The following is a 17,270-nucleotide window of genomic DNA, read 5'->3' as shown; positions in this document are numbered from 1 at the left end:
TAATGGCATTAAATCATTGATGATATATCTAGAGTCAATGTCCTGAAGTATTCAATACTTTCCTCAATATAATTGATAGGTACAAATTTGATGTCTTTAATTCATTATGAACTGACTTTTATACATGGCATGAGATAGGGATCTGAATTCATTCATTTAAATCATAATTGTGATGTAAAGATAAACACAGACTTAGTTATATTGATCTATTTGTATCTCTTTGAGTTATTGGGATTTTTATATGGGATTTATTTGGGGCTTCCAAATTTCAAATCCAGAATTATAGGAGCTACTTTTGAGGATATTCAATTAATTAAACTGGGGGTAGAGTATTGAGTAAGAAGACCATGTGAGTCATCCTGGTAGTATTTGGGGGCCTCCAGGGTCATGCTTGGTGATATTTAGAGACTCTTTAGGGCTACTTTCTGGGGATTACTGTATATGTACCCTAATCTCTGTACTATGTCCCCATCCCTCACCTCTTTACTTGAGATTCTTATTCTTATACACATAAGGTGGTCTTTGTGTATAAGTATATATCTGTGAGTGTACAAATATACAGCACCACATACTTTTATAACATATGTATATAGTTGTATTTCTTTGCCAAATTTTTCATTAAATCATGCTGGCTTCATAAAAACAATTGGGAAATACTCCATCTCTTTTTTTCCTTTAGCACAATCTGAGAGCAATCATCCATAAAACTGTGTTCATAGCCATTTATACATTTACCCCAATTTATTTCATGGTTAATGGTCTATTCAGAGAATTTTTGTGTCAAGTTTGGTAACTTTTATCTTATTAAAAATCATCTGTTTCATCAAGATGTTCTTAGCAATAAGCATAGCATTGGTCTCTAGTTCTAGGATGCCCCTTAATTACATTTACCCTGATTTTCCCTGGAGCTACTTAAGCCAACTTGGAAAGAGTGCTGATTCTTAATGGGGTACAGCAGAAAAAAAGTCAGCCTGAAGAATTCAAGAAGCTCTGTCTCTCACTGGATAGCCCATAAGCTCATGGCTTCTGAAAATGAACATATGCCTTCTAGTCCTAAAGACCTGGTAAGTTTTCAGACTTTATGCCTGAGTTTTTCGACTTTTAGTTCTAGGCAGACTCCAATCAGAAGATTCTGCACTTCTCCCTACCAGTGAGAACAACTGCTTAATGTCATAGAAGGCTTTGTCCCAATACACACCCAATTCTGCCATGTCTCTGAGTAAACCCCCTACCTCAAAAGACTCAGCAGCAGAATTCTTGTGGCAAATGACAGTAATAATATATAGAAACAACTATAATTCTTCCCAAAGATAGAAAATCTTGAAAAGTTGCACAATATTCCAACACATTGTAAAAGTTTGTATCTCATGTGTTGGAGGATTAAGAATTAAGATGAGCCAATAGTATTTGGAAGACAAACTTACGGTCAACTCCACCAACATGATTTTCCTTATTCAAAATTTTCCATGACTTGAAGAGGTTAAAGAAAATGCTCTAGAGTGACTTAAATCACTGTAGATGAAGATGGGAGTTTTATTCTCAATAAGTGGAATGGGATGAAATGAGCTTTGAATATGGGAATCTGGCACCCATATGAGTAGCCATTTGCAGGAAACTTCTAGAAAATACAACCCAGAAGGTCAAGTTTGTAGAGATGGTCAACGTGATATAGAAGTCTCAGGAGGATGCTTGGTACTAGAAGGTGGTTCTGGAGCTTATCTCTTTCCCCTTTCATTTTATAGTGAGTTAGGATCCTGAAAGATGGTGAAGAGTTTCAAGGGATCCAGTAATACTTTTTCAATCCAAGTTACAATGAAAGTTTAGTCATGGGCAGTGGCTCGACTTTGAAGAGAGAATTTAATTTTCCCATTCTTGTTAGGAATTTTCTGTAGCAAGGACAGATTTTTCTTTCCATCCCCTCTTCTCTGGACAGACATTTTGATGTTAAATACTCTGGAGACAATTCCAAAGTAGCTTGTATCAGGGTTGCAAATTCAGCTCAGGAAACTGCCATAGTATGTGACCCTAAAGTCACTCCAGTCTTGAATGATGGGTCTTTTCATGCCCCAGCTATCCTTCATTGGCCAGCCCTAATACAGCCTCTAGGAGACAGCCTATGGTCCCTCAGATCCAAAGAGATTTTTTCTTTCTTTATCTTCGTGAACATGGACGTTATGCTGAATCTTTCAAACTCTTTCTTTTACATTTTTTTTTTTTTTTGGTTTTTGGGTCACACCCGGCAGCTACCTGGCTCTATGCTCAGAAATCGCTCCTGGCAGGCACGGGGGACCATATGGGATGCAGGGATTTGAACCACAGACCTTCTGCATGAAAGGCAAATGCCTTACCTTCATGCTATTTCTCCGGCCCCTTTCTTTTACATTTTATATAAAAATAAATACTCAAACAGTGACAAAGATGGAATCCTTTGATGGCCTGCATTTTAGGAAGGATATTTGGGATTCAGAGGTAGATTTAGGTCATAATAATAACACTCCTCCTTTGTCCATTATCATAGTCTCTCAAATAATTCCAAAATATATTCACTGGAAATCACATTCTGTATTCCCACGGCTGGCTGTGGGCACTGATACAACCTTTCCTGGTCAGGCCTGAGTGTCTGAAGGGCTGGCTTATGGTCTGCAGTGTGTATAGCAACTCCTTACAGATTGTCTTTGCATTTGCAAAGACCTCCTTCAATTTAATTGCCCCTTGCTCTTTCCTATCTTGAGGGTCTCTTTTAAATTTTATTTTAAGAAAAGAAAAACAAACAAGCTAAACACAAACCTCCTTTCCTGGCCACTAGGTCTATTCTCAATTTAAGACACTTAAAATGTAATGTTCTCCAACTTGATCCAATATACTCTAAATATATCCAATATACTCTATTTTTATTTTTTAAACCTCATAGATTAAAATCCTTTTTGTTTTGTTTTTGGGCCACACCCGGTGACGCTCAGGGTTACTCCTGGCTTTGTGCTCTGAAATCGCTCCTGGCTTGGGGGACCATATGGGACACCAGGGGATCAAACGAAGGTCTATGCTAGGCTAGCGCAGGCAAGGCAGATGCCTTACCGCTTACACTATTGCTCTTTTTCCTATTTTAAAGCTGTTCCCAATATGTGACTTAATTGTGACCTCTTCTCTGATTTCTATCTTCAGTCTCAGGCTCTTCTTCTGAAACCAGTCTCCTCCGGACTGTTTTCCTTCTTGAAACTAGCTGTGTCCATACTAGCTGTGTGGTCAACCCAGAGAAGGCTGTTCTCCCTTTCACCTCTTCAGACTTCTGACCAAGTGCACCTTCAATGTACCATCTCTTCTCACACTGCATGCCTGGTATTCCTGAAAACTGAGTTCTAAATACCTAATTCCTTTATAGTTACTGCAATGAATTAGGGTTACTGGATATTTATGGTGAATAGATGGGGGACCCTCATATTGTGGTGGCCTCTCACCTGGTTTTGTTATCTTGTTCCTCAAGTTGGACAAAGTATCCTCCATTTGCATTTCTGACTTCTACTTCACCTGGATTCCTCCTCAGGGAGAATCTATCAGAGGGTTATTGTGGATAGGGCTGCCCCTAAGGTAGAGGTTTTTATCTCAAAGTAGCACATTGGATCCAGGCTTTTGAATTCGAATTCCTTGTGCTTCTCTTCTCTGCCTGTCAGAAAAGAGCACTGAGGTATCTCTAAGGCCTCCTGGGTGGCATGACCCGCCTTCTGGTGGCCTGGGAGCCTGAGTTCAGAGGAACTGAGGCTCAGAGAGAATCAGCTTCATTGTCTTCCTGTGAGGCATCCAAGTTTTCTCCAACAGATCCTCTGAAAGGGATCTTGGGACTCTAACTTTCCCACAGTACCAGACATTTGTCTGAATGAAGAGGAGAAATGGCAGCAAGCTTGATATCTGTAGATGGAATGGGGTCTTCTTTGCACTGATGTTTTAGGTCAGCACTATGGGGCCCTGCCAACTGGAGAACTTGGATGGCACTCAATAGAGCCATTTAGCTCGCACAGGCCAAGGAGAGGCCACAGCAGTGAGGAAAAGCAGATCCAAGGAGCTCTTGGCACATCTGGAGATTGGTAATGTTCTCTTTCTTCCCGAGAAAGGCCTGGGCTGCTACGCCTGAGCAGCTTGGAACTTGCCTCAGATGCCTCCTGCACTCATGCCCTGGCAGCCGGCTGTCGCTCGCCTGCTGTCTGATGGGCCCCCGAAGCCTGGCCAAATGACCGCTGGGCCCTGGCTGCGTGGGAAGTGAGGACTTCATGTCCTGGACCTCACCAGCCTTGGCCCCTTGGGTGCCAGATTTTGATTGGGAGATCCCAGGAGCTTGGAACTCTAACTGTAATAGGTTTCTGGGCCTGCCTTGAAGAAAGGAATGCCCCCCCCCTGATTATTATTGGTAAGTTTTACGATTCAATTCTCCATGACTCTCAGTCTCCTGGCAGCAGGTCAGGGGCTGGGGAAGTGAGCTGGCTTCTGTGGGAACCACGGAGCACAATCTCTAATGGCTGGGTCCAGAGATGGGACCTCGGGCATGAGAGGTAAGGTCTGTCTACAGTTTCCACTAGCAGAGGAAGTACCTGTAACTCTAAGTGAGAGGCTTGTACCTGACTTGACTGAAGGTGTGGATATCTTTCCTTGGCCTTGTTTCCTTTGGTTGGGACATTTTCTTCTCCCATCAAACCTCCTTTCCATTCCCACTTTGGTCTTTTTGTCCTTATCACAGGGGATCTTGCTGTTCCTCACAACTGCCACACAGGTTTGGCTTCTGTGTCCTGACTGTGGTTGCCTCCTTTGCTTAGAACACAGTCCCTACTCTGTCCACTGGCCCAAATCTTCCTTTTTCCTTTAGGTGCTTGATTACCTCTAACCTGTCAGAGGCAGACCCTGACCATTCCCCCCAAATCAGATTCCCAACCCTCAACCTTACTTTTTGTTTTTTCCTTAGCCTATCTATAGTTTTCAACTATTACTTTGCAAACAGACATCGTGTTTACTACATATTTCTTTGGCTTACTTTTAATGTCTTTTTTCTTCTACTAGAATAAAGCTCCTTGAACATGGTTCTTTGTTCCATTCACTTCTAGGAGTGTGTTAGGTACTAACAAGTGAAACCATCAAAAAAGGGTGGATGTGTACTCAACCCCACCTCTTATGGCTGTTGGGGTATCAGTGGGCACAAACAAAAAATGCACTTTGCAATATATGAGGATTTATTGTTCAATTTCATTATCAAAGAACTTAAATCTCTAACCTTAATGGCACAAATGGATGGGTACCAGAGTTGGTACCTCTGTCTCTTTTAAGCTGGGCCACTGAGACTGGTTACTAAGGGACAGTTGGTGGCTGGTGAGCTGCAATTTATAGAGGTGGTGTGGAAGGGGTGGAGCTATGACATGAAGCTGTGTGCTTTGCCAGAGGGAATCCTTGTTGGACTGCATCCATATTCCATTAGCATTACACAGAATAGGAATAAAATGTTTAGAACCTGAAAGAAGGTTGGAAATACCATTTTTTTTTGCCTCTGGGTCATGTGGCTTGGAACTTAGAGTGCAAAAAGGGAGGGTCAAGAAATGTGGTGGGTACTAGCCAGTGTGACTCCAAATTGCTTTCCTGTAGACAGAATCAGCCTTTTTTGCTATATATCCCTCCCTGCAATGCCTAACATCATCCCTTCTTGTTGAGTTGAGACACATGTTGGTTATATGGGGCCCTGGAGTCAATCGTAATTTTATTTATGCTCTGAGTGTGGGTTGATAATTGGCATTGGAAACTTTGCTCAGATCCAATCCAGAGAGCTTAGAAGAGAAGGCTCTACAGCTTGAGGTTGATCTAATATTTACAGTCAGGAAGAACTTTGCAGAATTTTTTTTGCATTTTTTATTTAAACATCTTGATTACAAATATGATTGTGATTAGGTTTCAGTCATGTAAAGAACACCCCCCTTCACCAGTGAAACATTCCCACCACCAATGTCCCAAATCTCCCTCTATCCCACCCCAACCCACCTGTACTCTAGACAGGCTTTCTAGTTCCCTCATTCATTCACATGATTATGGTAGTTCTCAGTGTAGTTATTTCTATAACTGCACTCACCACTCTTTGTGGTGAGCTTCATGAAGTGAGCTGGAAGTTCCAGCACTCCTCTCATTGTCTCTGAGGATTGTTGCAAAGATGACTTTTATTTTTCTTAAAACCCATAGATGAGTGAGACTATTCTGCATCTCTCTCTCTCTCCCTCTGACTTATTTTACTCAGCATGATAGATTCCATGTACATCCATGTATAGGAAAATTTCATGACTTCATCTCTCCTGATGGTTGCATAATATTCCATTGTGTATATGTACCACGGTTTCTTTAGCCATTTGTCAGTTGAAGGGCATCTTGGTTGTTTCCAGAGCCTGGCTATTGTGAATAGTGCTGCAATAAATATAGGTGTGAGGAAGGGGTTTTTGTATTGCATTCTTGTGTTTCTAGGGTATATCCCTAGGAGTGGAATAGCTGGGTCAAAGAGTCATTTTCAGATGATGAATTTCAACCAGCAGCTTCTAGGTCATATAAAGGGAATCAATAGGCAGGGCCCTGGGGAGAGGCCAGTCTTGTCCTGGGCAGTGTTCCTAGTGGTCTGCATAAGGCAAGTAGCTATCCTGTGAGATATTCTTGGTACTGCCTTCTGCAATGAACACACATTTGAGGGATAGTTAATATGGATAATGTGAAGGAGGTTGGATCCAACCTGAATCTTGGTAGAGATAGTTGCCATGTGTGTGAGCTGTGGTGACTTCTCATGTGTTTCCAGAGCATTGAAGGACCAGAGGCTCAGAAAGAAGGGGCCATCCCATCTTTTCTACATGGCCTCAACCAAAAGATGGACCATTATGTATTTCAGGGGTTTCTTTCTAATGGAAAAGAGAATGAGGGCTATGGAAGGCTAAGCTCAGGCGATAACAAAGGGATTTGGGAGAAAAACACAGCAAAAATTAAGATACTTTTAAATGTAAGAGATAAAGTTTCCAACTCAAAACATCTGAAGCAAAGTAGAGCAGTTATGATTCTGGATAGAAGTCTGGCTCGAATGGCCTCACTGGGGCTCAGTTGTTGCCAGATCTTGGCTCTGTTGCAGCCTTTGTTCTGTATAGAGTATCTTCTTCCTATGGTTGGTGACAGCTTTGGACTCATGTGTGCCTTTCTTGGCAGCAACACTGGATCAAAGAGGCTTTCCTATGGCAGATTATATAGAGAAGGATAGCATTCTGTTTTCCAGTGACCTCACAATGCCAGTCCTAGTTTTTAGTGGTAGCATAGGCCACTATGCATAGGCCATGATAGTTGGGACATCCCAACTGAGTTTTGACCACAGGGAGTAGAATAGCCATATGGGAGACTCGGCCATTCTTCATTTCATTTCCCTTCTTCTTTCATGCCTCTTCCAGTTACCACACTCCTGGGCCAAGGTCTACTCATGTTGGGTTAGAATGAGACAGTGAAAATTCCCAAGAATAAATGCCAAATCTTGCATTTTGTAGCAATTGGACTCAAAGTTGAGAAATTGCCCCTCTCTGGTTACTGCTGGGCACCTCTTCTAAGATTTCCTCCTTTTCAGTAAAGTATGGCAGCTCTCATGCCCCAGCCCACCCTTGTGTGTGGGTTTAGTGGGGGGAGAGACCATGTCATTCTTGGTCACAGTTCTTTAGATAGTGACATTGGAGAAGAGAAACCACACCTATGGGACCTTGGCAATGTCTGGATCTGATTTACATGAAAAGATCCCAAATGCCAAGTGGAAACACAATGGGGGAGAGACCAGGGATTTGAAAAAAGAGCATGAGGGCCCCTGTGTATTAAGGGAATGAAAATTATTGTAGTAGCAGAATTGTTGAAACTCTGTCCTCGAGGTTTTCTATTCATGCCAAAGGTCCTATCTGCCATCCTGGGATGCTGTTTGCCAGGTGCCCTGGAAGTTTACTTCCATCAGGATAGAAAAGCTTTGTTGGCTCCTTGAACCTGGACAGGCCTTTGAACTGTCTGTGCTCATAGACTGGAGAAAGCTTGCACCAGGAACTTCTAAGGCATAGTTATCAAGTTTGACAGGTTTCCAACAGAATCTCCCTGTGAGGGCACTTGGTTTAGGGAAGCCCAAGAACTTGGAAAAGACATACATATTTTGGCAATCTCCTACCATTGATTTCTAGACTCCTGAGTAAAGAAAGTTCACCTCCAGCTCTGATCCTTCATCTGGAAAATGATCCTTCATCATTTTCTATCTACAACTATTGAATAGTGTCAGTGAAATAAGTTTCCCTGAGCCTGTTAATGTAGAATGCTATAGCAGCCCAGGGGGCAAAGGAGGGACGATATGGGATGCATGCTGGGAATAGGGGGGAGGGAGGACAACATTGGTGGTGGGAATGCCCCTGATTCAATGTCACTTTGTACCTGAAATACTACTGTGAATGATTTGTAATCCACTTTGGTCAAAATAGAAATTATTAATATAAAAAAAGAATGCTATAAGACATCATCATCATCATCATCACTACCACCAACACTACCACCATAACAGTAGCCACAACAACAATAAATGATCATTGTGTCATGTAACCAAACTTATTTATAACATAGTGTTAAATAATGGCTTCCCCCATTTTTTAAAAAAAGTTCTCCTTAAAATACTATCATTTATGGCACTAATGTTAGTTCTATGCACACATCATTTTAATGCCACACCTGCCACCAGAGTACCACAACCAATGTCCCAAAAATCCCTATCCCTATCCCTTTGTAAATTCAGTTCTGTGATCTAGTTCTCTGGTTCTTTTGCCTTTGGAAATTTGTTACTTTCTGTGTGTCTTTAAATACCACATATAAAGTAGATAATTCTCTATTTATCCTTTTTCTTCTGACTTAATACAGAATGATACCTTATAGTTCCATCCACAAAACAGCAAATTACATAATTTTGTTTTTTTCTAACAGTTGCATAGTATTCCATTGTATACACACACACACACACACACATATATATATATATGTATATATATGTTCTTCTATTCAGCTGTTTTCAGATATTTGGGCTGTTTCCATATATTTGGTTATTATAAAATAAGTGTTGTCATAAAATAGATTCACATATATTATTTCAAAATAATAATGATTTTGTATTTGGGGGTAGGTTCCAAGAGGTGATATTGTTGAGTAGTAGGGGAGTTCTGTTCTTTATTTTGGTTGACTCAGATGACACTCCCACTAACAGTGAGTGGTCTTTTCTCATCACATCCCCACCAAAGTTGATTTGATGTATGCTGCCATTCTCACTGGTGTAAGATGATATTTTATTGTTATTTTGATTTGTGTCTCCATAATTATAAATGATGAGAACCTTTTCATTTGACTATTTGACAAACATATCCACTTTTTGGAGAAGTGTCTGAGAATAGAAAAGCTTAACTGTATACTGACCTGTGCCCTCTTAGACCTAAATATCATTTTTAGAGTGAGAGTCGAGATTGGGAGGAAGCTGTTCTATGAGTGTAGGTAATTCAGGAAATAAGTAGACATTTAATAGGCCATTGAATTTTGGGTGTGGGAGAACAGGTAGTTGGATAGATCATCTTGTATGACATTGCTAGGAAGATGGATAGGTGAAAAAGATGGTCTGGCCTCAGTTTCCATGATCATCTTCTAAAGATATTGCCATAAACTGTAATGGAGTTCATGCCTGAAGTCATTGATTATTGGCATCTCTTGTTTCTCCAAGTACTGACTATCTGTCCCCATTTCTTTGGGCCACTGAATTTCTTTCTTGTGCCTTTAAGGCATATACTTAATGGACAGACAAGGGTACTCCTTACTGGGCCTCACTTTTATGGTTGCCTCCCTTGATTTGTTGGGTATTTGATGATGCCATTTTTTCTGTAAAATGTGCTCTGTCTTCTCTTCTCTTCCAACTCCAATCTTGCTAGGAAAGACAATTATGGGGTAGTACTCCACTACCCAACAATTACATATTTTACCTATTCATTCATTTGAATTCATTCAAGGTGTCCATGAGGAAATATTTGCCTACACAAGCTCTCTAACGTTGTAAGATCTGGGTTTGACAGCTGGAGTGATAGAACAGTAGTCTGGGCATTTGCCTTGCATATTGCCTGCACAGCTCCATCTCTGATAGCTCATATGTTCTCCTGAACACTATCAGCAGTAATTCCTGGTGCAGATCCAGAAGTAACCCTTACACATCTCTGGGTATGGTCCAAAAACTATATATATATATATATATATATATATATATACACATATATATGTGTGTGTATGTATATATGCACATATATACTATATATAAAAAGTGGTTCAAAAACCATATATATAGAAACACATATATACTATATATAATAAGTATATAAACTATGTTTTTCTCATTTTTGTGCCTTTCTTTATTACTCACAGTTTCCTTGGTTTATAATTATTGATTTTTTTTTACATCTAAAAGGTGAGAACACTTTGAGCACAAGGCAATATCTGGCTCATCTATATATGGCTCATCTTAATACCTGTCTTTGTTAACTATGTGTCTCTTTTTAGCCTAAGACTACCCACAGCCTCTTTAGGCAAGAGCCAGCTTCCTTTTTTAACTCATGGGGCTGAACTTATGTTAACATTTCATAAAGCTTGTTGATGAAGTAGTGGTACATTTGGCCAGATCTGATTATGTAAGTTTGCCAGTTTGTCATTTTGGGCAAGAAGAGAGGCCCAGAAGAGACCTGGTCTGAGCCATGGCTCCTTGGTGTGATAGCCTCAGTGATGGGCTTCTCAGACCCCTGCAGAGAAAGAACGTGTCAACTGGCTGCCTGGAAGGCACTTATCTAATGGCCACCAGATGCTTCCCAGTGTCTGAGCCAAGGGTGCTCTCAGCTTAGGCTTCTGGTAATGACTTCACACAGCTCAGTGGGAGCCCAGCCTCCTAGTGGTTTTGCACAGTGTGGGATTCTCCATGGATGTCTTTGCATTGTTGGGTTGCTGAGATTTTTCTCAATCATGCACTGAGGACTGAGCCGCTTTTACCAGGCCTCCTTCCTCTTCTTTTTGTTGGGGACTGACTTGTTTGAGGCCATTTTGCTGTTCTTTCTGCCATATTCCAGCTTTTCACCTAAAAGCTATTTTGCAGTCTTGCTGTAAGTTTTTGAGCTATAGAGAAAGGAATGTGCAGCTGCAAGAGATAATTAATCTTGTAGCCCGGAGGAGAGCAACACGGCCCGGTACCATTCCCAGAAATGAGGTCTTACTCCCTCAACTACATTCCGGAGTCAACAAGGCAGTTATTATGTGTATATGTTACATTGTCTGTACAAAATTATTTCTGTAAGAACATTGCCCCCACCTTATATCTGTTAAAAAGTTTAGAAATGCAGCTAGAAGGTCACAAGATGTTTCCATGGATACTGCAAGAAGTATTGCCCACTTGCCTTATTTGGAATAATGAAGTAATTTTCATGCCAAAAGAATGATTGACATTGCCTTTTGCCTGCCCCCTTCTCCTTCACTATATAAGAAGAAGCTGTAGCCAAATAAAGTTGCCCTTGAGCAGTGAGACATTGCCTTGGGTCTTTATTATTAACCTCTCTCAGATTTTTACAGGTGTGGTTGTTCTTCTACCTAGCAAAATAGGAGTGCGGTTGTCTGAGAAGTCTTCCCAGCTAATTCCTGCTGGCCGGGCCCCCCTGGGGGGCTTCAGGACCCCGCATTTTGGCGCCCAACGCGGGGCACGAAGACCACCGCCACACCCCGAACGACTACGGGTCGGCGAGTCCGGAGCTGTTTCATAAATCGCAGGAATACCCCATCCGGGTAGGCGTTGAAACGAGTTAGCCTTAATCAAATATTTAAACTGCAGTTTTTTCAGTCGTTCTGATCACCGCCCCTGATTGGCTCTTGGGGCTTCGCCCGTTGGCTTCACTTCCATGGGTGTTTCGTTGAGTACTGAACTTAAATTCATTAAATATATACAGTCTGAGTTGAAAGCCAGACATATAGAGGTTACCAAAAAAGAATATTTGTAATTTTCTTATGTTTATTCATAATGTATGTCATTGGTTTATTATTACCTGTCCAGAAATTGTTGCGTCCACTTGGGACAAAGTAGGACATGAAATGAGTGATTATTTTGTAAATAATGATGATTCACAGAAGGAAAAAATTATGTTCCAATATTGGAGCCTGTTAAGAGATATCATTGTAACTAAAAATGCCGGAACCGCCAAAGACATCATCCATGCCGTTGAATCTCATGTACAACAAGTCTCCCGTGAGTGTTCCAGGACTCCCTCTCGTTCTAATTCTGTCTCTCATCTCCCTTCTCCCTCTGAGAATACTTCCCCTTGTCCTCCCTCCACCACTGATTCTTCTACCTTTGTCTCCAAAGTAACTAATGCTCTTAAAGATCTCTCTAATGCTTCTCATTTATATCCCTCCCTTACTTCTGTCCATGCTTCTGCTCTATGCACCCAGACCCCTACAGAAGAGGCCGCTGCACCCTCTGTGCAAAATCCTAAACAGCCCTTCACTTCCCTAGCTTCAGCTCCGTCCCTGTTTCACCACCCTCCCCTCCTTAGCCAGCAATTGCAACAATACAAAGCCTTTAATTGGAAAAGCCTCAAAGAGCCATTTCAAGCCGTAACCTCCTATGGCCCCCAAGCCCCTTACACGCTCTCCTGCTTAGAATCTAAAAGCTGAACTCTTTGTCTCTTGGGAAGTTAACTTTTTTTTCCGCTGCAAAGCCCTTGCAGACAGGCAGGAATTCTGATCTCTAAGCTCGTATAGCTGGCCTCGCCTCTTTTCATACCTTAAAGGTACAGCACACACTTTCCAGGTCCCAGCTTGCCAACATGGCTCTTGCTGCCCTCTATGCCTGGAAGTCGCTCCCTAGAACCAGCATTCCAGCAGCTCCCCCACACGCGGCAACAAACTGTTGCTGCTTTCTTCCCCCCCCCCCTTTTTTCTGACTTGAGTTCCCAACTCACCACAATTACATCCATGGTCTCTCACCTCTCTAACAAACTTGATAATGCTCTTAGCTCAAAAGCCAGTGCTACTACCTTTCCTGTCTTTCTCCCTAATGGAGAAAGTCTTCCCCCGCCTGCTCAGCAGCCTCCACCGCGGAGAACGCTCAGTCCCTAACCATGGCAGATTCCCTCCTCTCACCGCTCCCCCTCTTAAAGCTATAGAAATGAAACTACTTGGCCAAATTAAAAATCTTAAACAAATCTTAAGCCTTCAAAAACAGGCTGCTTCTCTTAATTCACAGGTTTCTGCCCTTCAGGCGTTTCCCCCCCCCCTAAATCTATAGTTGTCTGTCCTCTGCCCACTAAATTCCACGGCCAAGCCCCCCCTCTTGAGAATTCAAAGGAACAAACTAATAAAAGTCAGGCTGAGTGCCATAAAACAGAAACTGCTGCAGTGCCTACAAAAAATTCTAAGGGCACAGTGAGCAGGATAATTACAAAGTATCATCTGCTAAGCCATAAAACATTGCGATATCTACACTTTGCTGTTAAAACTTCTGAGCCTAATGTACCCTTTACTAAGTACATTTTGTTCAAACCAGCCCTCAGCCTCCTTCAGCCTCTTTCCTGCCAGCCTTGGGAAACAGCCAGCTCAAGCCCTGCCATTCCCACCTTAAGCCTTCCAATTCACCTTGAAATACCCAATCTTTGTTATTCAAAAGAAATCTGAAAAGTAGCATCTCTTGCATATTCTCAAATCAATTAATAAAACCATGATCCCCATGGTGCTTTTGCAACCCAGACTCCTCTCTTCAGTTGCCATTCCCTCTAATTCCAATAAATTAGTAATTAATCTTAAAAGATTGCTTTTTTTTTCCTATATATCATTACACCCTGCTAACTGTAAATAATTTGCCTCTAACCTTCCTGCTGTTAACTGTGCTAGCCCCTCCCCAAGTTATCAGTGAAAAACTCTGCTTCACCTTGTCAGCCCTACACTTCGTCAAATATGTGTTATTAGGTTTAGTGCATTAAGTAGTGTAAAGTAATTATTAAAACATTAAAAAGCAACAGAAAGATAAAGGCAATAAATTTTTTTTTTCATGCCTCTCAGAAAATTTTAAAGCAAGGTCATAATTCTGTCACTTTACAGATAACAAAATATTGGTAAAAGAAAAACTTCTTTGTGTTTTAAAATCCAAACGAACACAAAAGTGTTAAATTTAAATCTTATATTTCTATTAAAAGTTTTATTTTAATTTTTAAAGTATTTACAAAATTATGTGAAAAATAATGTGGTTAGCCTTTTTAAACAATATAGTTAATTTAATGCACAGTGAACACCTAGGTGTGCTTTATAGTACCCTTAGTTTTAACTTTGTGCTACAGCAATGGTTGTTCTTTATTTCTGCATTGAAAGAACTATTATTTTAAGTGCATTCAAAATATCAGCACATTATACAAATCTGTATATTTGTGTCGCAGTAAAAAAATAATATAAATGAAAAATATATTATATATAATTTTATAAGTAATATATAAAAGTAACTAAACTTTATAAGCAAATTAACTAGTATTAAATATAATTTTAGTCTTAAGTTCTAGGTGTGTAAATGCATCAGATGTCTTTAACTATATTTTATAATAATCTAAGCATTTAGTTAATTTGGTATATAATATTTTTTACAAATTATTCACTTAAAGTCTTCATAGTAAAAACAGTTGTTTGTTTTTTAAAAAATCAGTTTTTATACCTTTAATAATCATAGTTCATGCTATTGTGTTTAATCATAAAAATTTTAACACTTTATTGCAGCTGTCTTACTGTTCTACTGCAAAACCAATTTAAAGAAAACCTATTCATTTACAGCAAATGATTTCATACTTCAGAGTAAAGACTCCTTCTACAGTGCTCATTAACCATTTTACTTAATGTTTTAAACTTCAAATTAAAGTGTTTTAAAAAATGTTTTGTGTTAAATCTAAACCTTAAAATTAATTTTCAGCCAAGTTCCCACTCCATCTACATTAAGTACTTCTCAACACTAAAAAAGGTTTTTTCTACAAAATTTTTTTTCTCTTCTTCTCACAAACATGCTAAGCTAAATATTTAAAAGCGCTTGTCAATTTTTTATAAATCAGTCTTAAATCAATCCTTTTGTCTGTTTATGTGTCCTGTTGTGATGAATGAAAGTGGCCACAAGTGCTAAATGTATTGTTGTGTTTAGTGTTGTTTTGTTTTGTCTGTTTATTTGTTATCTCTACATTTTATAATAATACATTTTTTAAAGCCTTATCCATTTTTCAAATTTCAATTAATTTTTTCAACCTGGTTCAGTCTGGTCAGTTCACAGACTGGCATCTTGCAACTAAAAATCAATGTGTTAAAAATTATGTATTCAGCTAGCTTTGCTCCTTCTAAGAACATGCGGAAGGTGTGGGAGATGGCAAACCCCAGATTTCTCAATGGCCATCGGGGATAACTTTTCCCCTGGAGAATTTCTGAACTTTGCAGTCACCCGGCTTTCCTGTTATGTGTAAGTTCAAGGGCCCTATCAGACTATGTATTTATGGCTAAAAAATAGCATCCAGCCTTTAACATAATAACTAAAGTTTAAGAAAAATCCTTTATATTCAGTTAAAAAAAATTTTTTTTAATTAGCAATTGTTAATTATAAATTTTCTTTTATGCCAAAGTCCTAACAAAGGTCAAATAACCATTCCCGTGGTATTCAAAAATAACTAGTGTAATGTAAATTTGCTAATGTTTTCTGCCTGTATACCCAAGCCAAAAAACTAAGTAAATTCTTAATTTTTATATGAAGTAACCCATTTTGCCTCCTGCCATACTGTTTCTTATAAACCTCCTGCTAGACGCCATTCCCTGCAAACCTGCTTTCTAACTGACTCCACCTTTGACAATGCTGAATTAGACACTCTGCCCTAGCTGCCTTGGTTGCCCACCATTGCCACCAACAACCTCCATTGTAAAACAAGTCACGGTCGTGGAACTTTGGCTTGCTCGAAACCATATATGTGCCCGCCTGTTCAAACAATCACACATTTGCAATCAAACCATTATTGTTAACAACTCTTCCATCTTCATTGAAGCCCCCAACTCCACTTATTTTGTTTACTCCACTGCATTTTCTCCCCATATTGTTTACTGAAATGTTTCTTGCCTTATCATAATTATTATGTTTTAGCTTGTTAAAGCCTACATTAACCATCAAACCTGTTGGTCCGGTTTCACCTTGAACCTCATCCTGCAAATGGTCAATGCCTCTGCCCAAGGCCTCCTCCAACACCAGCTATGAACACTGGTAAATCTGCAATTCACCCGGTTTCGCCGTTTTATAAAAGCATCACAACGTTTAAATCTCCTATCTACACCAATAACCTCTAAACTTCTTCTCTGGAAAGTTCAGCCTCAGCGTCATCAACTCACTATTAAGCAAGTTGTAAGCTACGAACTCTGCCTTCTAGCCCATCCTTCTCCTCTCAAGTTATTTTAAATATTATAAATGCCTCTGCTCTAGCCCTCACAAAACCATATTATAAACGCTGTTTAGCTTAGCTTCTCTCCTCAACCCCTACGATACTGTTAGTTCCCTTGCTGATTGTAGTTCTTCAAAATCGTCGTACTTTATATTTTGCCCTTATATAGGAAGGGGGAGTCTGTGTGGCCCTTAAAGAACTAGGCTGTGTATTTAAAGACAAATCGGATTAGTTAGGGATAGTGTTCTATGTATTGGTAAATGGTATGAAGGAGTTCAGAAACGTTTTGACACAAAAACAAAGTTGGTAACAGGGGTGGTTTTTCTCTTCTCCTTGGATACATACATTACTGTCCCACTATTTTGGGCCCTCTTATCTAGCCTCATGCTGCTCTTTTCTCTGGGCCCATGGATTTTCCCTCCGCTAAATCACTGCCTTTATTAAGTAACCCGGTAGATGAAAAGGCAAAAACCTCTTATTCAGGTCAACTACCAGCGTCTGACCCCCCCCCCCCCCGCGTGACTCCTGTGAAAAACTTGGCTTTAATCACCACGCAGGCGCATTTCCAGCCACTTAAGGTTTTTCCGGAGATAGAGCGCATAGCTAACAAACGGAGCTCGATCCGGTACTTGTGCTTCTCGGCTGTGGAGCACCACTCGACGGGATTAGCAAGTTCCTTAGTTAGGACACGGCCTAAAAGGCTACAACTGCATAATTCAAATCGCCTGTGCACACCCACAGCGCCTGTAGCCAATCTTTTAAATGCGGCTT

General features: G+C 40.3%; 1 non-coding gene across 1 annotated transcript; it reads left to right on the top strand.

Annotated features, from left to right (window-relative positions):
- Nucleotides 1-14,330: 14,330 nt before the first annotated feature.
- On the top strand, nt 14,331-14,460 carry LOC126025401 (small nucleolar RNA SNORA22). Its single transcript, XR_007501407.1, has one exon. It is a non-coding gene; the product is annotated as a small nucleolar RNA SNORA22 (small nucleolar RNA).
- Nucleotides 14,461-17,270: the final 2,810 nt, after the last annotated feature.

This window comes from Suncus etruscus, chromosome 12, assembly GCF_024139225.1.
Source record: "Suncus etruscus isolate mSunEtr1 chromosome 12, mSunEtr1.pri.cur, whole genome shotgun sequence".
Lineage (NCBI taxonomy): Eukaryota > Metazoa > Chordata > Mammalia > Eulipotyphla > Soricidae > Suncus > Suncus etruscus.
Note: the sequence above shows the minus strand (reverse complement) of the source record. Positions and strands in the feature narration are given on the sequence as shown.